Here is a 22,472-nt window from a genome sequence, read left to right as displayed (position 1 = left end):
GACTCTCCTTCTGCGGCTCTCCTGGACTAGAGGGATGTTTATGATCCTATAATTGTCTGAATGGCTTATTTCAGGTGTTTGGGGCATTGCAATATATGAATTTTGATCATTTCAGGCATCTGTTGTAGATTTACCTCTATGCCTCAGGTCATTAGTTGTGTGTGACACAGCCTCAGTTCAGCTTCACAACAGTGTCCAGGATCAGCTTCTTTTTAGTGCTGCTGGTTAAATACAAGACATCCTATGGACAAAGGGCTAAACTGATAAAAACAGTGGTGGAAGGAGTACTCAGATGTTTTACTCAAGTAAAAATCTACGGTGTGAAAAAGTCCAGCATTCAAAATCTTATTTAGTGCAAGTACAAAAGAGTCAGCATCAAAGTACTAAAAGTAAAAGTACTCATGACGCAGAATGGCCCATTAAAAAGAATATATTGATTTATATTCTTTATTATCAATCAGAAACTGCAAAGTGTGTAGTAACTAAAGCTATCAAATTAATGTAGTGGAATAAAAAGTACAATCTTTGCCTCAGAATTGCAGTGGAGTGGAAATATAAAGTAATAGAATAGGGAAATACTCAAGTAAAATACAAGTACTGCTTTTACTGTCTGTCTTTTGTTTAGAAGAAAACAAGAGCCACTGGGCTTGTGTTTCTTAAAGCCCCAACCCCAAAATAAATTTGAAGAACTGAGAAGTTATGACCGGGTTATTCAAGATAATCCAATGACCAGTTTCATGGAGGAACTGTTATCCTGGAGCTATTTCTACATTTTGAAATCTATTTTGGATTTTGAACTGTCCCTTTAATTAAGTGTTCCTCACTGTCGGGTTCTTGGGTGATCTTGCTACTTCTCTGCTACCTACTCTAACTTTACAATGAATAGACGTCTTACTTCTGTTTCAGGTAATTTGTAAGTCGACAGCTCTCATTAAGGCTGATAACATTAGCATTCATGCATGTCTACAACAATGAGTACACATGGTGTATTTCTCTGTTGTATCTGGCTAATTGTTGAGCATCACTCCACAAAAAGAAGCTTCACCTCATGTCTCAAACTAACCACAGGAGCAGTTAGCTTTTACTAAAGGTGACTGTATTAAAGAGCATTTTAAAGAGAAGTTTAATGGCAACACGTAAATATGTGGCCAGTGAAGGCATACGAGCTGGCATCAGACTGTTAATCCAGCCAGAGTTGCTTGGATGTTTCACAACTACAAAGCTATTCGCTTCTCTTGGTTTTCACAAAGTAACATAATGTGACTGTGTCCTATTTAGATGATGAATTCTTGTAAAATAGCTTATTTTGCAGCAGCATGCGTGGGAGAAAAATGGACTGGGCTATGTAAGGGATGTAAAACGAACTCCTTGTGTAATTGTATTCGTCTATAACCATTTGAATTCACAGACAGACCACCAGGCCCACGCGTCTGGGCAACTGCGTTACGATAGCACAATAAGCACATTGCCCTATTTCCTCAGCCGTTTGGGATTTCTTCGTGCTCCACGTTTCCGACAGCACGTGAACGCCGCACGGAGATAGCGCTGCTCCTCTGCTCCAGTCGGTCTCCACTCAGCGGTGTGCTTCTCCACACGAGCCTCTTGACAAGTTTTAACCTAGAAATAGCGTCCTGTAACTCCAGCTAAAGGCGAATTTAGTCAGCTGTTTGTTACGAAAAGAAGGTGGTTTTCATGGAGGACCGTAGTCGTCTTTATTTCCCCCAGAACAGCAACTGACTGAACGCTTCCCACGAGCCGTGTTATCCCGGGGGAGCCTTTTTGTTTCGGGTCAACCTAACTGTGAATACAACCGCTGGCGCCTTTTCTTCAGCCTGGAGAGAGAGACAGAGAGACATTGAAAAATATTGTCAAATTCTTTCTGCCTGACGTGTTTGAGTCTGCTGGGTTTCAGCTGTGATGAGGAGAGAATTGAGTAGCGGCGAAGCGCCAGACGGGGACAGTGAAAGCTGAGCTCATCTCACCGACCACAGCCTCCACCTCGATAATACAGGTACTTTTTACTTTAACTTAGCACATTTATGCTACATGCTCGCGGTGAACGCCATGCCTTTTTTCACATTACTTTGCTAGATAACGTGATGTAGAGTTTGGCTCGGTGTTTGGTGGCCAGACAGAGAGCGTTAGACGGCATGCGTGAGTGTGTGTGAGTGCAGTGGAGGTGGCGTGTGAGAGAGAGAGAGAATAACGTCTCCCCGGCTAGTCATGGCTCGCATTGAGTTGGCTAATCCTCCCGTCGCGATAGAACCGCATGCAGAAGCCCATTCAAAAATAGGGCTGCTTTGAATTCAGCGCTCGCCGTACAACATACACACAACGACAGCGGCTCACTTTAATCTTTTGTTCTCGTTCGGCTGTACAACCAACTAACGTTGACGACCAGACTCTATGAAGAGTCCCTTGAACTAGTGTTTTGAAGTTTTCCATAAATATACTGTACTGTAACATTATATATGGACATTTAACGGAGTCTGGTTCGTGTGGTTCTCATGTGTGAGAGTCTGTGATGAAGTCTGCCTAGTTGTGACTCAGTCTGGCTGAAGCCATTCATTTGTTGCGTCATATCTGAACATCGGCAGCTCCACTGAAACAAGCGCCACCGTTACAGGGCTCCACTGCCTCTATCACAAAAGAGTTGATCAAAAAACTAAGCAATTCTATTTGGCCTTCATTTGAAATGTTGAATCCTAAATTTTATGTGATCCACGAGGGACTGTCCTAAAAGCTACTCCCACTCCCTCTCATGTCACTTGATCCACAGTTCCAATGGTCTTCTGATGCTTCACTCCCAGTATTAGATTACGGTTTAATCAGATATGCATGGAGGCCTTTAATCCTTATTTAACTAGGCAAACCAACTACAAACAGGGAGGGTTGTGAGCACACACACACACACACACACACACACACACACACACACACTATTCATATCCATGCTGCCAAGTACAGCCACAGCACTCCTATAGTATTGAGCATCATCTCCAGTGGAGCTTTTGGCCTTGCTCAAGGGCACTACTGGGCATAGTTTTCTCTTGATGTTTTCCAATCATCGCCCCTGTGACACGTGTCCCGGTCAACATGACTAATTGATTCTAGCATCACGCCACTAAAACCAATCACATTGCTGCCGCCGCCGTGATTGGAATGGAACAGTTTACAAGCCATGGTTCGTTATGTATTTTGCTGTTGAGGGTCACGGTTCAGTGAGTCAAGTTTTCAGTGCAGCGGCATGGAAATATACCTGTGTATTTGGGTAAACAAACACTAACATCTTATCTGTTTTTGGTACAGCTATACTTGTATTCCTAGCATGTTGGTGCTTGATGTTATCTTGAGCCCCCCCTCTATTCTAGTCACCTCTTATCTGAAGAAATAACCCTGTTTGTATTGTAATGCACCCACTTTCATTTGACCAGCCCTCACTCTCTTTGCTTGCCCCCAATTCCCACATTTCCCCCCCTGAAGGAGTAGTTCACTAAATGAGTGGTGAGAAGGAGCATTGCACAGTGGACTAACCTAATCTTTGACGAGTAATGCCAGGAAGAAATGTGATTCTTTTTGGTATTTTAATGTTAATAAATCTGATATTACACTGGTGAGGCCTGTGATGAAGTGGGACATCAGTAACCGATATGATCAATATAAATACTGTACCAGTCTATGTACTGAGTTTTATAGACATGTGTAATGGAGGCAGTTTTGGGTTTAGACTTGCGCCATTCAGTGTGTTCTTTTTTTGTTGCGGTTTTAGAATAATAGCTTTTATTTGGAGATTTAGACCTTGATTTAGAAGCAATGATGCTGTAATTGCTGTTTTAATACGTTTTATTTTAGCTGACGGGGTGTTAAAGCTAGACTATTCATTATTTTTATTGTTCTTAGATTCTCTAGCCGAGGAGAAACGTTACAGCTAAAGACATTTAACAGACATATTATTAGGCGTAAATTCACACGACTCATTGTGAATTATTTTGACTGACTGAACACTGCCCTTTTTTAAAATCTGATACATAACAAAGCAACATTTCTATAAATGAAGGTACTCTTTCAAGCTGCTGTGTCCTCCAACTCTCAGACGTTTGTGCCGTTGTATCCGTCTGTGTTGCTGCAGCAGATGAGTGCGACTTGTGTTTGAAAGAACAGCTGAGATGTGAGCTGCTCGGCCTCGTCTCAACGGCTCATTCACCTGCAGTCTCTCAATGGAACTCTTTTCTTTGAGGACACAGGCCCGACTGTAAATGCTGAGTCATTTGACTTTAAGATACGCCGGCTCATCGCACAGTTGTTTGTTGATCAGTCTTTACTGTGGAGTTCAGTATTCGCTTGCTTTACATCAGATCTGTATGTTAGGTTGTGGAGGCTAATGACAGAATATAATCACTGTGAAATGATACAGTTTTCACAATGCCATGGTTAGGACTAAGATGGAAGCATATGACTAAGACTACACTGTTACAAGTTGGGACAGCCAGCTGCAGTTGAAATAACACGCTCTTTGGTTCGGCAGATAAGAGCCCAACGATATCAGATTTACTGCGGTGGTAACTTCAGGATTAGCCCTGTCCTAACACACAGAGGGGACAAGCAGTTGTCGCCGCTTGTGGCTGATGCAAATCTCTGAGACTGCAGCACATTTGTCTCCCGAAGTTAAGCTGCTGCATCGGAGGCTGAGCTGAGGTGTTGCACCAGGGGACAAGTAAAACTAATACATGAGCCACAGAAAATACAAGCATTTATTGCCCACAATGTGGGGAAATAGTCTTTGACTTCACCACAATCAAACTTAATTACATATTGATGAGTCGTAAAAAATACTTTGGAAGATCTTGGAGTTCAATAATTTACAATCAAATACAGTTCAATAGGCCTAATACAAGTGTACAATGTGCACATTTGGCAAAACATGGAATAAATGTGCGAATTCAGCAGGGGAGAGGGTGGGGGTGTGGCCCTGTAGGCTACGATTAGCTAAGTAGTAATAATGTAACTTTGCTTCAGGTTCCAGTAGTGAAGAGGACACACTCAGAGCAGCAGACGGTGTAAGTTGGTGCTTAAAGAAGAACATAACCCACAAACCAAAGCTAACATATATGGGTATTTATTAAAGTCAATGATTGTTTCAGGCCCTCATGTTGACATTCTAGTGCTAGTTTATGAATTTTACATGTTTTGTTATAGATACGCATAACGACTGCCCTCTGCTCGTTGAAACCCGGCTATGGCAATTTTGCTATTGGCTGGATGATCTGGAGGCAGGAGACCAATATGGAGGCAGCTTTCGTCACCAACCAAACCCCCCCCCCCTACCCAGCCCTTCTTATTAAACCAAAGTCCCCCAACTGCAGTCTGAGGACAGAGGAGTGTTATATTATGTACAAACAAAGGCATGGCCAGCAGCAAGTCACCGTTGAAGTGTTGCTGAAGCACTTGTTTGCATAGTTATGTTGGTAAATAGCACTCGGGCGTCCGTTTGTAGCTTTATGTCACCGGCTTCCATTGAAAATAAGTTATAGCCTGTTGCTGTGTTGCTCATAGTGTGAACACAGCATTAATGAAGAATAGCCCTTTTAATTAGCCTGTAAATCGGTTATGCTATTTGCATGCTAATCGCTAGCACAGACATATTGCATGTAAACAAAATGTTTGCGTCTATACTGTATTTTGTCTCCCTGACAGGCCTTTTACAGAACTCTCTTACCTAACCATAGTCATAACAACAGTCAACATGCTAGCGATTAGCACAAATCTGTTAAAACGTTAAAGTCCAGTGAACTGTTAAAGTATCGTAGTCCAGACCCATGTGGTGCTTTCTTTGGATTGTGATATAAGAATATACAGAAATGGATTTTTGTGTAATTTCTTTCCAAATGTTAAATAGTAGCACAATATGACAGGGATGTGATCTAAAAGGGTTAAAAAATATATTTTTCATTTCATCTGGACTTTAAGTGGTCTGAACTTGCCTATGGTCACTTCCACTGTTTCATGCAAGTCAGTCCACTTTTGTTCCCTTCAGGATGAATTTTAATAACCAGAATGACCAAATACCTGCAAATCTAATGACATTCCCAACAGCCCCAGCTGTACTTTGTGTTTAGGGTAAATTGGCAAATGTTAACATGCTAAACTAACATGGCAACAAAATAGATGGCAGACGTGTGTTCTGCTTTTAGACTTCACACCAATGATTATGTGGATTTTTTTTTCTCTTTTTTTTTTTCTTTCAGCCAAACCGCCGACTGTCGCGTATGAAGCTGTCTGCTTTGATTGCAGAAATTGTTAATGGTCTTTTTGTTGCTGTTACGACTTTCTAAAAAAACGATTGTTGTGCAGATCTTTCAGCTGTTGGGTCAGGTGTGTCATGAGTTCAATCGGTCAATAGTCTGTCGTCATCTTTCCTGTGCATCACTTAAGGATTAGTCATACCATCCATTAAATAACAGTTAAATAACTTGATCTCTTTGAAGATAAGACGCCTCTTTTCTATCAACTTGAAGTCTTATTATATTAAGTTTTCGAACTTTTGAATGGCGTTAAAAACCTATTTCTGATTAAGACAAATCTGTCTTGTATATGTTTTCAGTAGCCTGTTGTATGCAGTACAGGCAATGATAAAGAAGTGTCAGCTTTCTATTCAAGTCAATACACATTTATGCATTTGTATCAAACAAAATGTAAAACCTTTAGCAGCTTGACTGTCCTGTTTTTTCCTCCTCCTGTTACGCAACCAACCGCTCTCTTTTGTCGTCTTGCGATGTACACGAAACCTCCCGCGCTCTCAAAGGTCCCCTTGTTTGTCTTCATCCTCCGCGGCCACGCACAAAGCCAGACACGACCTCTGACCCCCGGCATCAGATACTGACGCATTGTGCGTGTAGCTGAGCGTCCATTGGGATTCCTCTCTGCATGTTCATTAATTATACATAATGCGTATACGCTTCCATCCTCAAGCCCTGTCCCACACATCCACCGAGCCTTGGACTCTCTTTCTTGGTGTGAGAAGGCATCTCGCTCCACGCTCGGTCACAGGCCACCGAGGATGCCGTGACATTCCCAAAGGAGATTCCATTCCCCGTAAACAATCCTGGCTTTGACAGTCGGCACTGATTAGCGAGGTTGCCAGGGTGTTCCCACAATGGCTCAGCGGAGGATAATGAGATCGGATCGACAAAAAAAACGGGGTTCTCATTCAGGACTTTGTTGGCAACAAGTTGTGCGAAACAAGTTGTGAAGCCATGTAGCTGAGAGTTAAGCTTTCCGAAAGTGCTGACATTCTACGGTTTGTTCTGACACGGAGCTGAAAGCACCCAGGGAGCACTGGAAGCTGTCAGAACTGCTGGTACCTGCGTTCAGAGATGTTTCTCTTATGTTTTCTGTCGGCATGTTAACTCCTTTCTGTCAGGAGTTGTAGGAGTACGGCGAAGTTTGGTCTCAGTTTACTTTGATAAAAAAGATCCCTTTTAACCCTTTTAGATCACATCCCCATCTACCTATTTAACAATATGAAGAAGAAAATTACAAAAAATCTGTTTCTTTGTAGGGTTAAAAGTCAATCATCTTTTTCTTTATGTAAAACAAAATATGTCATGTAAGCAAGTACCAAACAATTATATCATGACACTTCAGCGCTGTATCGCGCTACATTTTACTTTTAGCGGTCCAATCAAATGCGACAGATTAGATTTAAATCCCTCTTGTAACTGTACTCTGCTCAAATATTCCATTTCATTGGGAATACGCCACTTAAAGAAGATAAAGACTTCTGTTTCACTGGGACTTTAAGGAATGAGTCTTTTAGGAGATTTTGTAGACTGTTTTCATTGTATATAAAACAGTTTGTCATTACTTTCCTCCTAGTGTCCTTGTCACGACGTTTGTCCATGCGTCCTCGTTAAGCTCCTCTTGTTTTGTTGGTTCTACTTTAGCCTGGTTTCTCCTTTTCCAGCTCCAGGATGCCCCAGAGCCCCGGGCTCCAGACACCAAAGGCCCAGTGATGCACAACCTCCCGTAAAGCAGAGTTGTCTAGTGGGTCACACTTGTGCGTGCACCGAAACCGTTCATTGGACACCCACTTTCCAACGCCCCCCTATTCCCCCTTCCTCATTTTGCTAATTAGGTTGACGGGTGTCATGTTGTCTGGGTGCATTACGGTCAAATTAAACTATCGTGTCACAACAGGATCCCTGTCAACACCGTATTTGTACAACTAAGCGATCTTCATATATCGTTAGTTAGATTAGTGTGGTGAAAAGTTGAGATAAATATTTACTGAGTAGAGATTAGATGAAAACTCCAGTGATCCTTGAGTCCTAGCTAAAGGAAAATGGGTTTAGTTTGATGTTCTTTATTTTCTGTGTCCAGCTCTGTATTTCAGATTTCCACCATGTGCTTGGCTGGGAAGTCCTTTGCTGCCCATTTATGAAAGCAGAGGTCTGTGAATGTAAAACCTTCATCACTAGTGGCTCATTCTCTGCAGCAGGACAGGTCTTTTTAAAAGACACAATACAATCTGATTATTTTGAAGGTTGACGAAGGGCTTAGATTTGTGTCCAAAAAACATCAATCCGAGCAATACAGCCTACTTACTTATTGGTTATTCAATATTACAGCAGCATTAAAATGTCTCCAAGGACGATTACTCAAAGCAAGCCTGAGGGTGCCTGATGGTCCACTGGGGTGGACACGTGACTTTGGCAATGCTCGGTCCAGTTGTGTCCTGTATGAGAGACGCTCAGTAACGATATTCACCACTTCTTGTAGTTTGTACGGTCACGTTACCTCAACGCTTCCTGTTCTCAGTCTAGTGTTCACTGCACAGCAGTTATTTACTCTTTTCTTGAAATAATGATGTAATTCAGAAAAATTACAGGAAAAAAAGGTGTTATTTGACTTGTCATAGAAAAAGCACATTGTTACTAATACAGGGTACCGGCTGGGTCTTAAAAGTATGAAAAAAAAACATTGAAAGTAATATTCTCAAAAGAAGGCCGTTAAATTATTAAAATTTGTTTAGAGTATAAAATTTCATTTACAAAGTTCTGGATGTTTTTTTTGGTACTTTCGTTGGATTGAATTAATACCCTAACGTTCCAATTACAATGTACTTTGCTTGGTGTGAACTTTATTATATATATTATAGATATTTTGCGGCATGGCAGTACAGGTAGCCCACTGTTTACGTCAGTGTTGGCTTTACTATCTTGACTGTGGAGTCTGCGTGCGCCCTGGTTGTCTGGAAAGAAAACGAAAGTGTCTCGCACCGTGCTACTAACAAGCTAACGTTAGCATGTTGCCTCAGAATTGGCAAGTGTCGTTTTAACGACGACCCCAATTGCCAATATTAGTGCCAACAAGGTCCTTCACGTGAAAAGTTTTTCGCGAATGTGTCGATCAAAACATGAGGTTAGGCTTTTATTGTCGTAGGAAACATGAATGCATTGCAATGCAATATAATATGCGTCATGTCTGGAGGCTCCAGTGCAACACTTAATTTGCTCAGGAGAATGATTGTCCACAGCATGCGAGAGTTTACTGTGATCAAGTTTGATTATCTGCAGCCTGAGCAACAGCATAACTTCACAGCTGCAACGCAATGAACACATTATTGATGCAGCAATAATTCAAATCCAATAACATTATCATGCAATATAACTTGTTTATCAAAACAAGATGTCGTCTTGTCGTCTCCAATCTCAAAAAGCTCCAAAAGGCGTCATGTGCGTATTACAGTCCCTACATTGTGGCCCCCTGCCCGATTTTTGTATCTGTTGCACAGTGACGGTGGATTGCTCCACGTTGTGATCCTAATCAGCTGCGTGTCATCTCTTGACCTGATCAGCTCCCGTTCAAATAGGAGCTTTTGTGGTTCTCTGAATGAGTCAAATATACATCTTCTACATTTTATGTTGTTAGAGTACAGACATGCACCTCACAAAGCTATTTTGTATTTCATATGAATGTATAGGATCAAATGTTTTATTAAATTCAAGTAATTGGTAAATAACTATTTTCCAGGGTGTAAAAACAACAAAGATATTCCATTATGTCCTTTATCGTTTTGCTAATATGGCTGTGGTGTTAAAGATGTCTTAAATAGTCTTAAATTGAAGTTGGAGAACCCTGGGGTTACCCTGTAATCATGTTATAGATGGCTCTGTTCTACTCAAGTGTCCCAGTGAGCCAGCATGCACAATACCAGGACCCAGAAACTAAAGCAGCTAAATGGAATTCAGCCACCATTCATTTAGTAATTAACACCTGTGCTTTTGCTTCTATCTGATTAGTTTCTGTGAGAAAGGCCTGTTGCATGTGCTGCATGTGCTGAAGACTCACTGAGCCGGCAGTTCAAACAAGTTTGACTCTGAACCAGCTGTCTCTTTAGGCAGCAGTTGGCCAGCTCGGCAGGGTCAGCCTCTCCGGCTTTCTTTAACAACAGCTACTTCCTTCACTTTTTGTGAAACGCAGTGAACACATTTTGATAAGACACTGTCCAAACACGTGCGTCGTTATCCTCTTGTATTCCCTCTCGCCCCTCTGGATGGCAAAAGTTCTGCGTGTTAAAACGTATTAGTGTAGTAATGTAGTCTCACAGTACCATTGTCAAGGCTCATAGCCTCTTTTATTTATTTTTGTTGCCATGACGAGGCTTGCTAACCAAGGTTACATTCACTTACATTACCCCTGGGTTTGCATTCTTGATCCCTTCACAGTGATTGTGTTGTTTCCTTCACTTGGGTCCGTGTCTGAGATGCCATGTGAGTAATAGTTATAGACTATGCAGCTTTGGTGGAGGAGCAGTTTCATTGCAATAACAGAGCAACAGTCGTTGAAAGTCCGAGCTACTCACTTCCTTGTCTGGTCAGCGAAGTACGCTGAATCCATTGTATCTACCTCCTCCCATTCTTTTTGTCTTTCCCATTGAAATAACTACGATTCATCTATTGTACACGCATGGAGCTCTAAAACATTGCTTATTGTTACCGCTCATAAATAGTCTTATAAATTAGTTTTTTCATGCTGAGACTTGTTCAGTTGCCGTCCTCTGTTCTTTGCATGCGTCTTCACTTCGTAACTAATTTCTCCAGTGACGAGCTGCATTACAGTCCATGTCCATAGGACATTTCAAAGACTTCTTTTCCCAGAAGGGAAGAGATTATTCTCACCAACACCGACTATCACTGTCCCCGGTATTTGCTTCTTTTATCAGAAGGCATGAGATGTGTGTCGTCGAACATTTCCCTTAAAGGAAAGTAAAACCAATGTTTTATTGGAGTTGCTGTTTGCTTGATTACCTGATAAGTTGTTGTGGTCGACTAAATACATAACATGCTTTACCAAGAACCAAGTCTGCAGAAATAAATCTTTTTCTGTCAACACTCATTCGGGTATTCAGAACAGAGAAATAGTTTTGGATTTCAAACATGTCTGAGTGAACGTGCTCGTCCTCGGTATTGTACTGAGCTACTTACGTAAAAGCTTGGCTCTTCTCTGGCTCCCTGGGTTATAAAGAGATAGAAGAGATGTTTATTTGCAAAGGGAGCTGGACATTTAGCCAACGCAATTTGTGGACAAAAGGCTGAGAACATTCTGATAGATATGTACAGGTCTCTCTACATCTGTGAATAAGAATACAAGGGAAGGAAAGGGTATTGTGTTGTTGGGACCAGATGGGGGCTGCGTTCCATTTTGTCTTAAGACTCTAACACACACTTAGCGCTAGTAAGCAGAGGCATTTTATTGTGAATTTAGCCTTAAGTCTGTCAACATGAGAAACACCTTGAATAATTTAGTAGACCATAGATGAAAAGGGGCCATGACAGACAATCCTTTTGTGAATAAGAAAGCAACTTTAAAGGTCTTGTTATTGGCCCTCAACACATTTCTGAATGATAAGAAAAATCAACTATACTCGGTGAGCTACAATAAGGTTCATTTTGGCCACAAACGTCACAATGGATCATTAGAGCAGGGGTGGCCATAAACAGAACAATATAAAGAATCATGGGCAGAACAATAGTACAGTCTTAGTTTTCAACCAGTTACACTGTTTCAAAACCATAAAACCACATGTGCCGTAGAAAATTTATTTTCTCTCAAAATAACTACACAGCACTACTAAACAGTTTAGCCATTGACATTATAGTAATTTATTGCAAATATTACAAAAAGTATTTTTGTATCTTCTGCTCTTAAAGTTACTTAAAATGAATTCAACTCCTAATACAGTACATGGCCTGAGTGCCCTCCTAAAATATGATGTTATTTGTAAATCTGGAAATAAATAAAGTTAAAACAAGCGGCAATTTCCAAATATTGGTTTCTGTTCATGGCCTATGGCCCAGATTATGATGCAGATGTAAATGTGAGATGTAAATCTATAGGTCTAACAGTAAAGATCATATTAACAATCAGAACCTACAGAAACGGTTAAATATAGTTTTTTGTCCGAGGAGGTCAAAGGTGCTCTGTACGCCTCTCAACATGGCTACGGCTGAGCTAGCAGCTAACAGTGCTAACAGAGCTAACAGTGCCATTTATAAACGGGCCACAGTTGGCATGCGGGCTGTAGTTTGAATCCAGCATTAGAGGAATGGAATTGTTATAGCTCAGTAGTTTTGCTCCTGATTAGTTGGGGAAAACCAAAATCGCTATGTCGGAAATGGCAATGCTGTCTGATTATTTGAAAAAATATTTATTTTCTAGATTTCCGACTCCCCCCCCCCCCCCCCCCCTCTAGCCACTAGGTGTTTACATTGGCTCTCTGCCATTTTGTGCTGGGCAGTTTGCATACAATCGGTACATTAATTATCCAGTGTGAGCTAGTGACCTGAGATGGCTGCCCAGTGTTTTGTTTTGGGGGCGGGAGCTGCTGGGAGCTGCTGGGACTCAACCATATGGATGACAAACAAAAACAACCAGCTGAAATTGGCAGAAAGCTACACAGAGCAGCAGACGTGAGGCGTTGGTTCTCAGTAGGATCAGCTGAACCCTTTCACATTACAGGAAGTAATTTCAAAGTTCGATCGATGACTCAATGTTAATAGAATAGGGAGCTTTAATAGCCGACTGACGCATAAAAACCCCAGCTTATGTGTCTCACTGGAACCCTGAGGCGTAGAGCTGTTAAGTTGTCTGTAAAGTAGCAGAGACTTTGTATTCATCTTACGAAGGTGAATTGAATTAACAAGGTCACTCTCCTGACGTCCAGTCTCAGGAGGCCGAGGACGGTAGACTGTAGAGGAGGCATCAGATGACACGCAGCGGAAGGCTGACTCAAACGCAGTGTTTAAACAGATGGCTGCGTCACATATTGATTTTTGTCTCGAGTTTGTCCTGGTGAAGCAAAAGCTGAGAAATAAATTACAATCGTTCATTCCAGTTCGCGTTCTGTCAACAAGTCTCGCGCTATCTACAGTGATGTTTACTTTTTAGACCTTCAGGGACGTGGCACTCGTCTTCCACTGCAGCGCTGAGGGAACAGCAAAAGGTGCTAATGTCACTCAAGCCTGCCGAGCAGACTGCCGTCGTCACGGCCTAGTTCCTGTAAAGCTCCAAATTACCTCATGAATATGCACCACTGACAGAATTAGGGTCAGTGCCTGTCAGTATCATGCGTGCTGGGTTAGTGCCTGAGCAAAACAGTAGGAAACCTTCAGAACAACACTGTGGGGTGTCTGTGTTTTAGTTGGCTGCTTTACGTTCTCATCCAGTGTCTTACCATGTGTATATCGATCAATCTGACTTCTCACCATAATCCAACTGTCATTCAACGTGAAACATCGTTTAAAGGGGAACTCGACAGTTTTTTTTTGTAAGTTTGAAAAAAATGACCTTGATGATTCCTTGCGGCTCTGAAATGTCTTAACAGAAAAGTGTGGAGTTTGGAAGAAGTGGGTATTAGGGAGACGAGGAGGATCTAATTAATGACACTTGTTGAGTTGAATTATGGGAAATGTAGGAATCAGACTTTCTGGAGCTTGACCCACACGAGGAACTGAAAGTCTGAATACGTCAACTGGTTTAAGTTGCGACGACGTCACAAACAGACAGTAAGACCTCATACACTATGTAACTATTCAAACGTTCGGGGTCTCCTCCTCAAGAGCTTAATTGGATACAGTCGGCTGTCTGAGAGGACTACTCTATACGCTTTTAGGTTGTAGGCAGTCCTCTTCACAAATGCATGTTGTTTTGAATGGAGGGTTTGTTTTGTACATGGTAAACAAAACGCTGTACAGTGGTTCAACCAGACTGACAAGTGAAAGGGCAGGAAGAGACAAAGAGCCCTCTGAGCAACAGCTGAATTACAATAGAAGAAATCAGCTGTCATTGGTAAAAGAAGCTGGAAGCTTAGCATCAAAATGTGTGCAGATATAAAAAGAACCAGCAGTGTCAGATGTAGCCTAAAACAAGCTGCAATAAAGAGGCAGCGTGTTGCTTTATCAAAGCGTTTTCAAACTTCACAATAGAAGTAGAAGGTTAGTTTTGGGTTAGCACCATTTGAATATCAGCTAAACAAATCCCAGTTCAAACCTCTTCAATCTGACCACTTAGTGGACGGCAGAGGGCCCACATTGAAACAGTTACCCAAAATATTTGGAGCCCAGTTGCACTGATGTGTTTTCTTCAAGGGTCACTTGCACTTTTTTGGACTGGAAAACAATTCTGAATCCAAAAGTTCCAACAGTATTGTGCCCTGTCATGCAACGCTGGGGACATGGAGCCACTATGATGCCTACTGTTCTTACACTACATTAACTCCCTCTTCTATTTGATGTGATTATAGCCAGTCCTCCTGCCAGCACACTTCACACCGGTCTCTAATTTGAAATGACTGCTTGTTTAGAATGAAAAGTCAGAAATCCACTTGCGTGTGCTGGTCTTATGAATAAGAAGCGTGTGTTTGTTTTGTCATTTCAACTCTTCTTAAGCTTGTCACATTGATTTGTGTGCATTTAAAGGAGAAGCTGTTTTTTTTTGTCTTTCTCTAAAGGTCTGAGCGGTGGGTGGCTACGCTCAGCACATGGATAAATTATTCATGTCGAGAAAATGTAGAAAAAAAAGCTGTTAATGGAGCTTGTCCTTCATGCATACCAAAGAGGGCATTTATTAGAAGTGTTTTACTAAGCTAACAGAGACCCCAAAACGGCACAAAGTCCTGTTTGTTATTACTGAGTTTACTACATTTTCATTTCTCCCTTGGAGGGATGCTGCTGAAGAACAATTGTTTCAAAGGTTGTCGGTTTTGAAAACAATAGAAATACGGGAATGGGTTGGACTATTGCCCGATTCAGGAATGATGTGAGGAGGATATAGTTTTTATAACTATTTTTATTATCATGTATCAGTATTACAAATGAAATGGAATGACTTCTGTTGATTGGAAAACATCTCTTCAGCTCTTTCTCCCAGTAAGCTTGAAGATGACACAGCGGCTGGTTTGATCTAGTTATTCTCTTACTGGTTAGTCATTCAAACACAAGCAAACATTGTGTCAAAACCACTTGCTAAACTTGCTAAATGTGGTGAAAATGAAATTCTCAAAGAAAATGTGCACATTCGTTTGTGATGTTCACAGGTTAGTCTTTTGACCCCACAGTCAAACAACCTGACCTGCCTCACCAGTCAAACAAATATTTCCAAAAGGTTTGCTGCCCGGCCATGGTGAGAAGCATTATATTTGTGGGTTGACATAGATTTAAACTGCAAGATGACTGGGTGGTGGAGGCGTACAACCACGGTAATTCTAGTTTATCTGTTAAAAAGAAGTTGCCACCGATGGCAACCAAAGGCCAATGATTGGTTGTCAATTTCTTAAAATGGTTGCATTAGGATGTAGCACCAGTGGGCTTTGACAGGCGAGGCATTTATGTAGAGGAAGGCTTTGTTTTTTCACCAGATAAAACCGCTGCTCCCTCTTAAACAGCTGTGCAAGTGAAAGCAGCACGCACCACCTGCCAGGTTTTAAAGCCACAGTTCAACTTTGACCTCGGTGAAGGCTGACCTCTATGAGCCGTGTCCAATGGCACTCTTTGGTTTCTAGTTTCACCACGCAGAACAACGGAAACCCACAGTTGTAAAACGATACGCTACGACCATGGTGCGGTTTCATTGGCAAGAGCAGGATGTGGATACGAGGTTAGGATTCATATTGTCTCTTTAACGTCATACCTTCTGATTTAAAGGCCCTGCAGACGTGTATCAACACCGGTCGGCAGTGAAAGCAGCATGTTAGCAGAGCCGCAGCCTCAGCGCTCGTCTGTGTCCACACACGATGCGTTCAGGCAGCCATAGAGTGTAGGTCACATGGCTGCACTCTGAGCCAAACACACAACCACTGCAGTTCCACCACACTCTCAGAAAAATAGACTTGAAGTGGGGAAACATGCTTCAACTTGTGGTTTCATGTCTAACACGAGTAAATGCAAGCGGCCCCTATGTGGACAAGTCTTCAAATGCTTTGTGGACATTAGCCAGGAGCAGACTGAGTGGTGGAATAGCTGGGTTAGCTTAGCTTCCATCGCGGCTCCCCACCCTCTCGACTCCACTATCAGTAGTGTTTGGGCCCGCAGGTCTGGCTGGGTGACCGTTTCAAGGTCCGCTCCCCAAGAATGAATCCAATCACCACACTTCCTTCTCCGATGTTGATGAGTGTATTCTGTTTTATGCCATTAGTGCTCCAGTAAAATAGACAAAAATGCAGCAAAATTTGTTTGTTTGCTCCCAAACAGCTTCAGGTGCACGACCGCCACTCTCTGGACTCGAGTAGTACCGACTCTGATTTGCATATATAGCCCTTAAAAACCCAGACGGGTGCAATGAGGTATGAGATCCAGCAAACATAGATCCAGTGAGTGGATTATATCTGGAGACGTGTCATTAGAAAGTGGAGATGAAGCTTGGAGTCGATTGATTGGGCTGTTTTGTTTGATGTTTATTGTTTATGTCATTAGTAAATCTACACAAATGAACCAGAGATAAACGGACTCAAACATTCACCTGGCACAAACTGTGCGTTCTCTAAACCTGATCAGTGATGCACTTTTGCTGACAGAGCAGCACTGGCAAGCCACCCATGCCTCATTAATCAGAGCAGGTGGAGGGAGGGTAATGAAGACGGGACATGCGGGGAAGCATCCAATCAGTGAGCCGCGGGTTTGTGCTCGCGCGACTTTCTGTTGTGGCGAACGCTGTCAAAGATAATTGACAGGAGAGATGCCGCTCTTGGACCCGAGGATTAGTTTCAGGGTGACGTTCTTTGGTCCTTCCTCTCTCTACACTCTGACACTCCTCACTCAGGCAGTTATTGCGTGGCTGCCGTTGTGCAGATGCACTGCAGAGGCCACGCAGAGAGCAAACGATGACGCCCCTGAGCCTCGATGAAGTTAGCGCTCTCCTCTCACTCGGTCTTATCCGCCTGCTTTCTGGAGTGCCAAGTGATTAGAATGTACAGCTGCTGCCAAGCCAGCACTGCAATTAAAATAATAGTTTCCAGTAACGCAGTCAAGTGGTTTCAGGAGAAGAGATCTGTCTGAATAATTCAAACTGCAGATACAGAAAGCAGCGCTGCTATTTATTCATCTACATTCCACTTGATTAGGCTTATAACCATTAACTGCCATTTTAATTATTTGTTTGTGGACCTCTCTTTGCTGGTGCTGATTGAAGGATCATTTAGCTCATGTTATGTCAGATTCATGCTTTTAATAAAATGCATTATAAACATGCTTCTAATGCATATGATCTGCTTACAGCACTTTATAATTCAAGTTATAAGCACTTGTGAATGTAGAGCGCTGCAGGGAGGACGTATTGCTGTAGGCCAACCAGGAAGTTAGTTTCACACTGCTTCCCTCTACAAAAAGCCAAAGGGATTTCTCCATTGGATTTTTGACTATTGCAGAAAATAAATGTATTTGTTTGAATTTAAATGTTTGTGATACTTCCACGTTTTGTTCAGAAACCCACTTAAAATATTTTTGAAGCTTGAATGCAATCAGAAGAAGTAAAAAGCTAGCGTTGGGCTGTAAAGGAGCTACACCACAGTCGCATGACTATACGTCACCACCACTAAGCCAAAGGAATCAATACTGGGAAGGAAGAATGGTTTTGGAACATCTCTAATTGGGCTTTGTTTCAATTTCATCAAATCCCTTTCTGCTTATCCAATCCGGTTCTTAACGGATCTCGGTTCCGGCATGTTGTGGACATCATTCGTTTACCCGCAATATGAAAGAATTTGAGCTCGTCTGTGTTGTGTACCTGTGCGTGATACGCTGCTACTGCTAACGTTAGCTGCATGTGGGCTGGGAGACATTCTGGACGCTGTCCAGGGAACTGAAATGCAGCAGAGGAGATCGATAGACACACCAACCATATATTTGATATGTTGACAGAGGCTACAGTTCATTTGAATTAGTTTGTTTATAGGCCTTCATATGAGTCAAATTGTTTTTATGGGCTATCGCTCTCATTTATTTGATTTTGTAGCTGTTTTTGTTTCAATAAACAAGTCTGATTTGTGTCCTCCTCTCTCATTAGACAATAGAAAGGTGAAGTACAATGTAAGTGTGGCTGTACTGAATAGTAAGCTTAGAAGCTTCAATCACAACGTTTGGATTCTAAATCAACTTTCGACAAGTGTATTTTTGCATGTCATGTTTAAAGCCGGTATTTCTGCACAGTTGCAGAAAACGATCAATCTAGAGCGATATTATTAGAATTATTCTGTTTGTAGAATTAGACGCCAGTGGTGGCTTTATAGGATTGTTTCCAACTCGCGTGATCCACCTACTCTCCCACTTGCAGCACATAAAGGGAAGCACCCACTGACGAGTTATACTTATTAAAGAAAATCGATTTAATACAAATCATTTAATCCAACCAGTCACTCAAAGTGAGGATTGTTTTTGTGGGTTATGACGTCGTTCAAAGCGTCACTCTAATACCTCAATAGGACCTTTTGTATTCCGGCAACTCAAAGCGCTTTAACACTACATGTCGTCATTCACCCATTCATACACTGATGACAGGGCTACCATGCAAGGTGCCAATCATTCATACACCGCAGGACCCGCCTGCGGGAGCAATTTGGGGTTAAATGTCTGGCCCAAGGACACGTGGACACGTCTTATCGAATCCACAGTTCTTGGGAATTTGGAATCTTTGGAAAGTTGATACCCAACCCTCTGCTGGTTAAGGCACTTGTGTGTGCTGTCAGCGTATTTTACATGCAGCGTTGCTCTTCGTTCCGTCACACCTGAATTGTATATTCATTTGCATATGAGAGAGGTTGTGTGACATCAGTGTTTTCTCATGGTCTCCATCACTTAGTACCTTTTAATCCTCTTGCACACACATAAAACCTGGTTCAGACCCAGGTTAAGGTAATGGCTTCTTAAGCTCACTTTACATAGTTTGCAGTAACATGATTACATCTCCAGTAAGTTGTGTTTACACACGTTGTTCAATAGTTGCTCAAGTTAAGGTGTGGACAAATATGTGGGTAAAAGGTAAAGGTAATATAACCAAATAAATGGATGCATTCACTGACCACTGTTATTCATATCTTCTTACTTGTGGTCTTTGTTTTAACATGAAGGTGGTTTCATTTTTACACCGCCAAGCTGCTCCTTTTTCTAACGCACCATTTTGCATCCGCCCCGTTGTGTGACTTGACTTGAAACAGTGTAAGTCACCAGACAAAGCACAGCAGTGGACCAGGCAAGTCATTTAAACCACTGAAAAGTATCCCAGCTCTGTCTATTGAGTTATGCTCATCCTGATTAGATGAAGATGTTGTCACAGCAATTGAAATAACCACCATTAGCATACTATTAAAGTAATGCAAGCTCTGTCATTTTTGCCTCTCCAGTCTGCTCATTTTTTAACTTGGTAATTCAGATCCACATCTCACCTTCTATTGCATTATCTCCTCCGGTAATTCACTAAGCGTGGCCGCCCCACAGTGAGCCGCTGTGAGTTGGTGGCTTATCAGATTTCAGCCTGCTAATTATCAGGACACTTTTATTACCCAGAGCTTCCACATCAGCTACAAGGTCATTCATTTTCTTTACTTGGATACATTTAGTTGAAGGCCAAGTCTCTCGTAGTTGAACTTGAAGGGACAACGGTCTGTTTTTCACTCAATACTCGTGTTGTTGTGCTGCGGGATAAAAGATGTTTACTGCACACAAAGGATGTTTTGATGAACTCATCCCCGGTGAGGATTCACACTTTGGTGTAAGTGTGTGTCTGAAATGTGACTGAAGGTCTCCAGTCAGGCATCATTTACTAGAGATGCATGGATCTGACTTTTAAATTCCACATACGTGTACCAATCCAATGTGACGATTAAATACACATAAATGTACTGTTTTGCTCTTTTTTGAAATAATAATAAAATAACCAGATCGCCCAATTGTCACTATACTCGATCAAGCTATTTGAGGTAACATCTGACTGGTATCTGATATCAGTATCGGTGCATCACTAGATACACCCCCCCCCCCCCCCATTTTGGCCCCCCAAGATTTACAGAGGGCAGCTTGTGCTACAGTGATGTAATTCACTGATTAATGAGTGTGATGAAATTCTACTACACTATTGGGTGATTTTAGTAGCTCTCTTTCAGAGCGTGTTTTCTGCAGAACTGCATCTCTTTCCTATTGAACTATTAAAAACAGGAATCAATGGTCAAAGCCAAATGAACTCAGGCTCCCTCCTATGTGCTAGTACTGACATGTTCATGCTAGAGTGGGTTTGCTCTGTCTATGGCTGGCAGCATCACATATTCCACTGCCTGTGAGATTGAATTTCTCGATGCTGACCAAATGCAGCGTAGTTCATCCAATCCTCTGCCTCATCTCCTGTGACCCAACCACATGCCAGTGTATCAAACAGGCGTCGATGACCAAGCACGGCAATGCAATCCATTCTTTTCAGAGCAACTTCATAGATGAGCGTTTCTCAACATCTGCACATCTACGAAGTGACGGCCTTGATTTTTCACCTGGTTCTATGCTGACAATATTATATTGTTATTATATCATTTATATATTATTGTTAATTAAATTCAACACTACCTCATGCAAACTACCTACTTCATTGTTTCAAGTGTGAAAGTCTGCTAAAAGCACACTAACTGGTAGAAGGACCATGTGTTAAGGGTCAACTTTCAGCTAAGGATCCCGCCTTGGCTTTACATCTGAGGTCATACATATCTGGAAACTTTGAATGGACTTTGGTTGCTCTGTAACGATATAGTGGAGCAGAGCATGAAGTCACCTGCATGTGAGCGTGCCCTGCTGGTTAGCTCCCGGCGGTTACAGCTGATAACGCCGCCCCGAGCAATTGCGTCATCGCGGAAACGTAGCATCGAACCTCCGGTTCCCCCTCAGGTGAACACTGTTAGCTCTGTCAGCGCTGTTTCTGTTGTTTAGCACCATTAGCTGTGAGCCGCCGGCTCAGCGGGCGCCATGTTAACAGACGTTTAGCGATAATATATTTGCTCTGAATTTTTAATCAAGCACCTTTTAGCTTACACTATTTCCAAGCCAGCATACAATATTTTGGTTCTTTAGATAAGTGAAGGATTTTGTCTTTTTGAGTGACCTTTCAGAACAGCCTCGCTCTTATCAGCTACCAACTCTGCTGCTGCACAGAGAACTTCTTGAACAGAGAATAAAGACTAGATGAGGCTGCTAAACATGACAGAGAGTGCTGCCGGCTGCTGATCACATTCAAGCATTTAAAAAGTCATTCTGAGGACCCTACTAACGGAAGCAAGCCGAGACATTTCTCCACACTGCAGCCTTTATGTTGTCGCTGACGGGGTTCAAGGTTGTTCCACATGTTGAAGAGGCGACGCAGAACGGGGCTAGTCAGGATTAGAGGAATGTTGAGTGTAGTTCTAGCCTCAATAAATACAAAACACTGGGTGTCGGATGTCTGACAGAGGCATGAGAGAGAGAGAGTACATTTGGAGCTCAGAATAGGCACCAAGGATGCTTCCATGCTGCTTAGATATATGATTCAATCCAAAAGGATTCCTCAAAGAAGAGGTGAAGGAGCTTGACATGACTGGTACGATACGTAACTTATAGCAAGGGTTGTTTCCAGGCTGTTACTTCAATGTGACTCATGCACTCATTTGCACAACCATTAGTGGTTGTGTCGGTTGCAGCAGCAGGAGAGAGAGACTGTTGGCAGAAGAGCCGTGGACTGCAGCGTTGGGAATGAATTACGATAAACTGATATATTTGAATATATTTATTTGGCTAAATAGGGAGTTTACAACCCTCGTCCTGTTTTGTCACTTCAAACCAACGGCTCTGTCTGAGCTCATCATTGTGTGTGGGAGCATATATGTTTTATTTGAAAATGTTGAAATAACTGCAGATAATTCACAACATTTTACGGTCAATCTTCAGTGATGATGTGAACAATGCATGTTT

At 42.1% G+C, this 22,472-nt stretch overlaps 1 protein-coding gene across 1 annotated transcript in view; it reads left to right on the top strand.

Annotated features, from left to right (window-relative positions):
- Nucleotides 1-1,615: 1,615 nt before the first annotated feature.
- The window catches only part of arhgap32b (Rho GTPase activating protein 32b), a 103,257-nt gene continuing 82,400 nt past the window's right edge, over nucleotides 1,616-22,472 (top strand). Inside the window, exon 1 of the mRNA XM_076101727.1 lies at nucleotides 1,616-2,011. The gene's annotated coding sequence lies outside the window, so the exon portion shown is untranslated. The remainder of the gene's footprint in view (nucleotides 2,012-22,472) is intronic.

Source organism: Anarhichas minor, unplaced genomic scaffold (assembly GCF_050575085.1).
Source record: "Anarhichas minor isolate MPS153535 unplaced genomic scaffold, ASM5057508v1 ptg000027l, whole genome shotgun sequence".
Taxonomy (NCBI): domain Eukaryota; kingdom Metazoa; phylum Chordata; class Actinopteri; order Perciformes; family Anarhichadidae; genus Anarhichas; species Anarhichas minor.
This window is presented reverse-complemented; position numbering and strand designations above follow the sequence as displayed.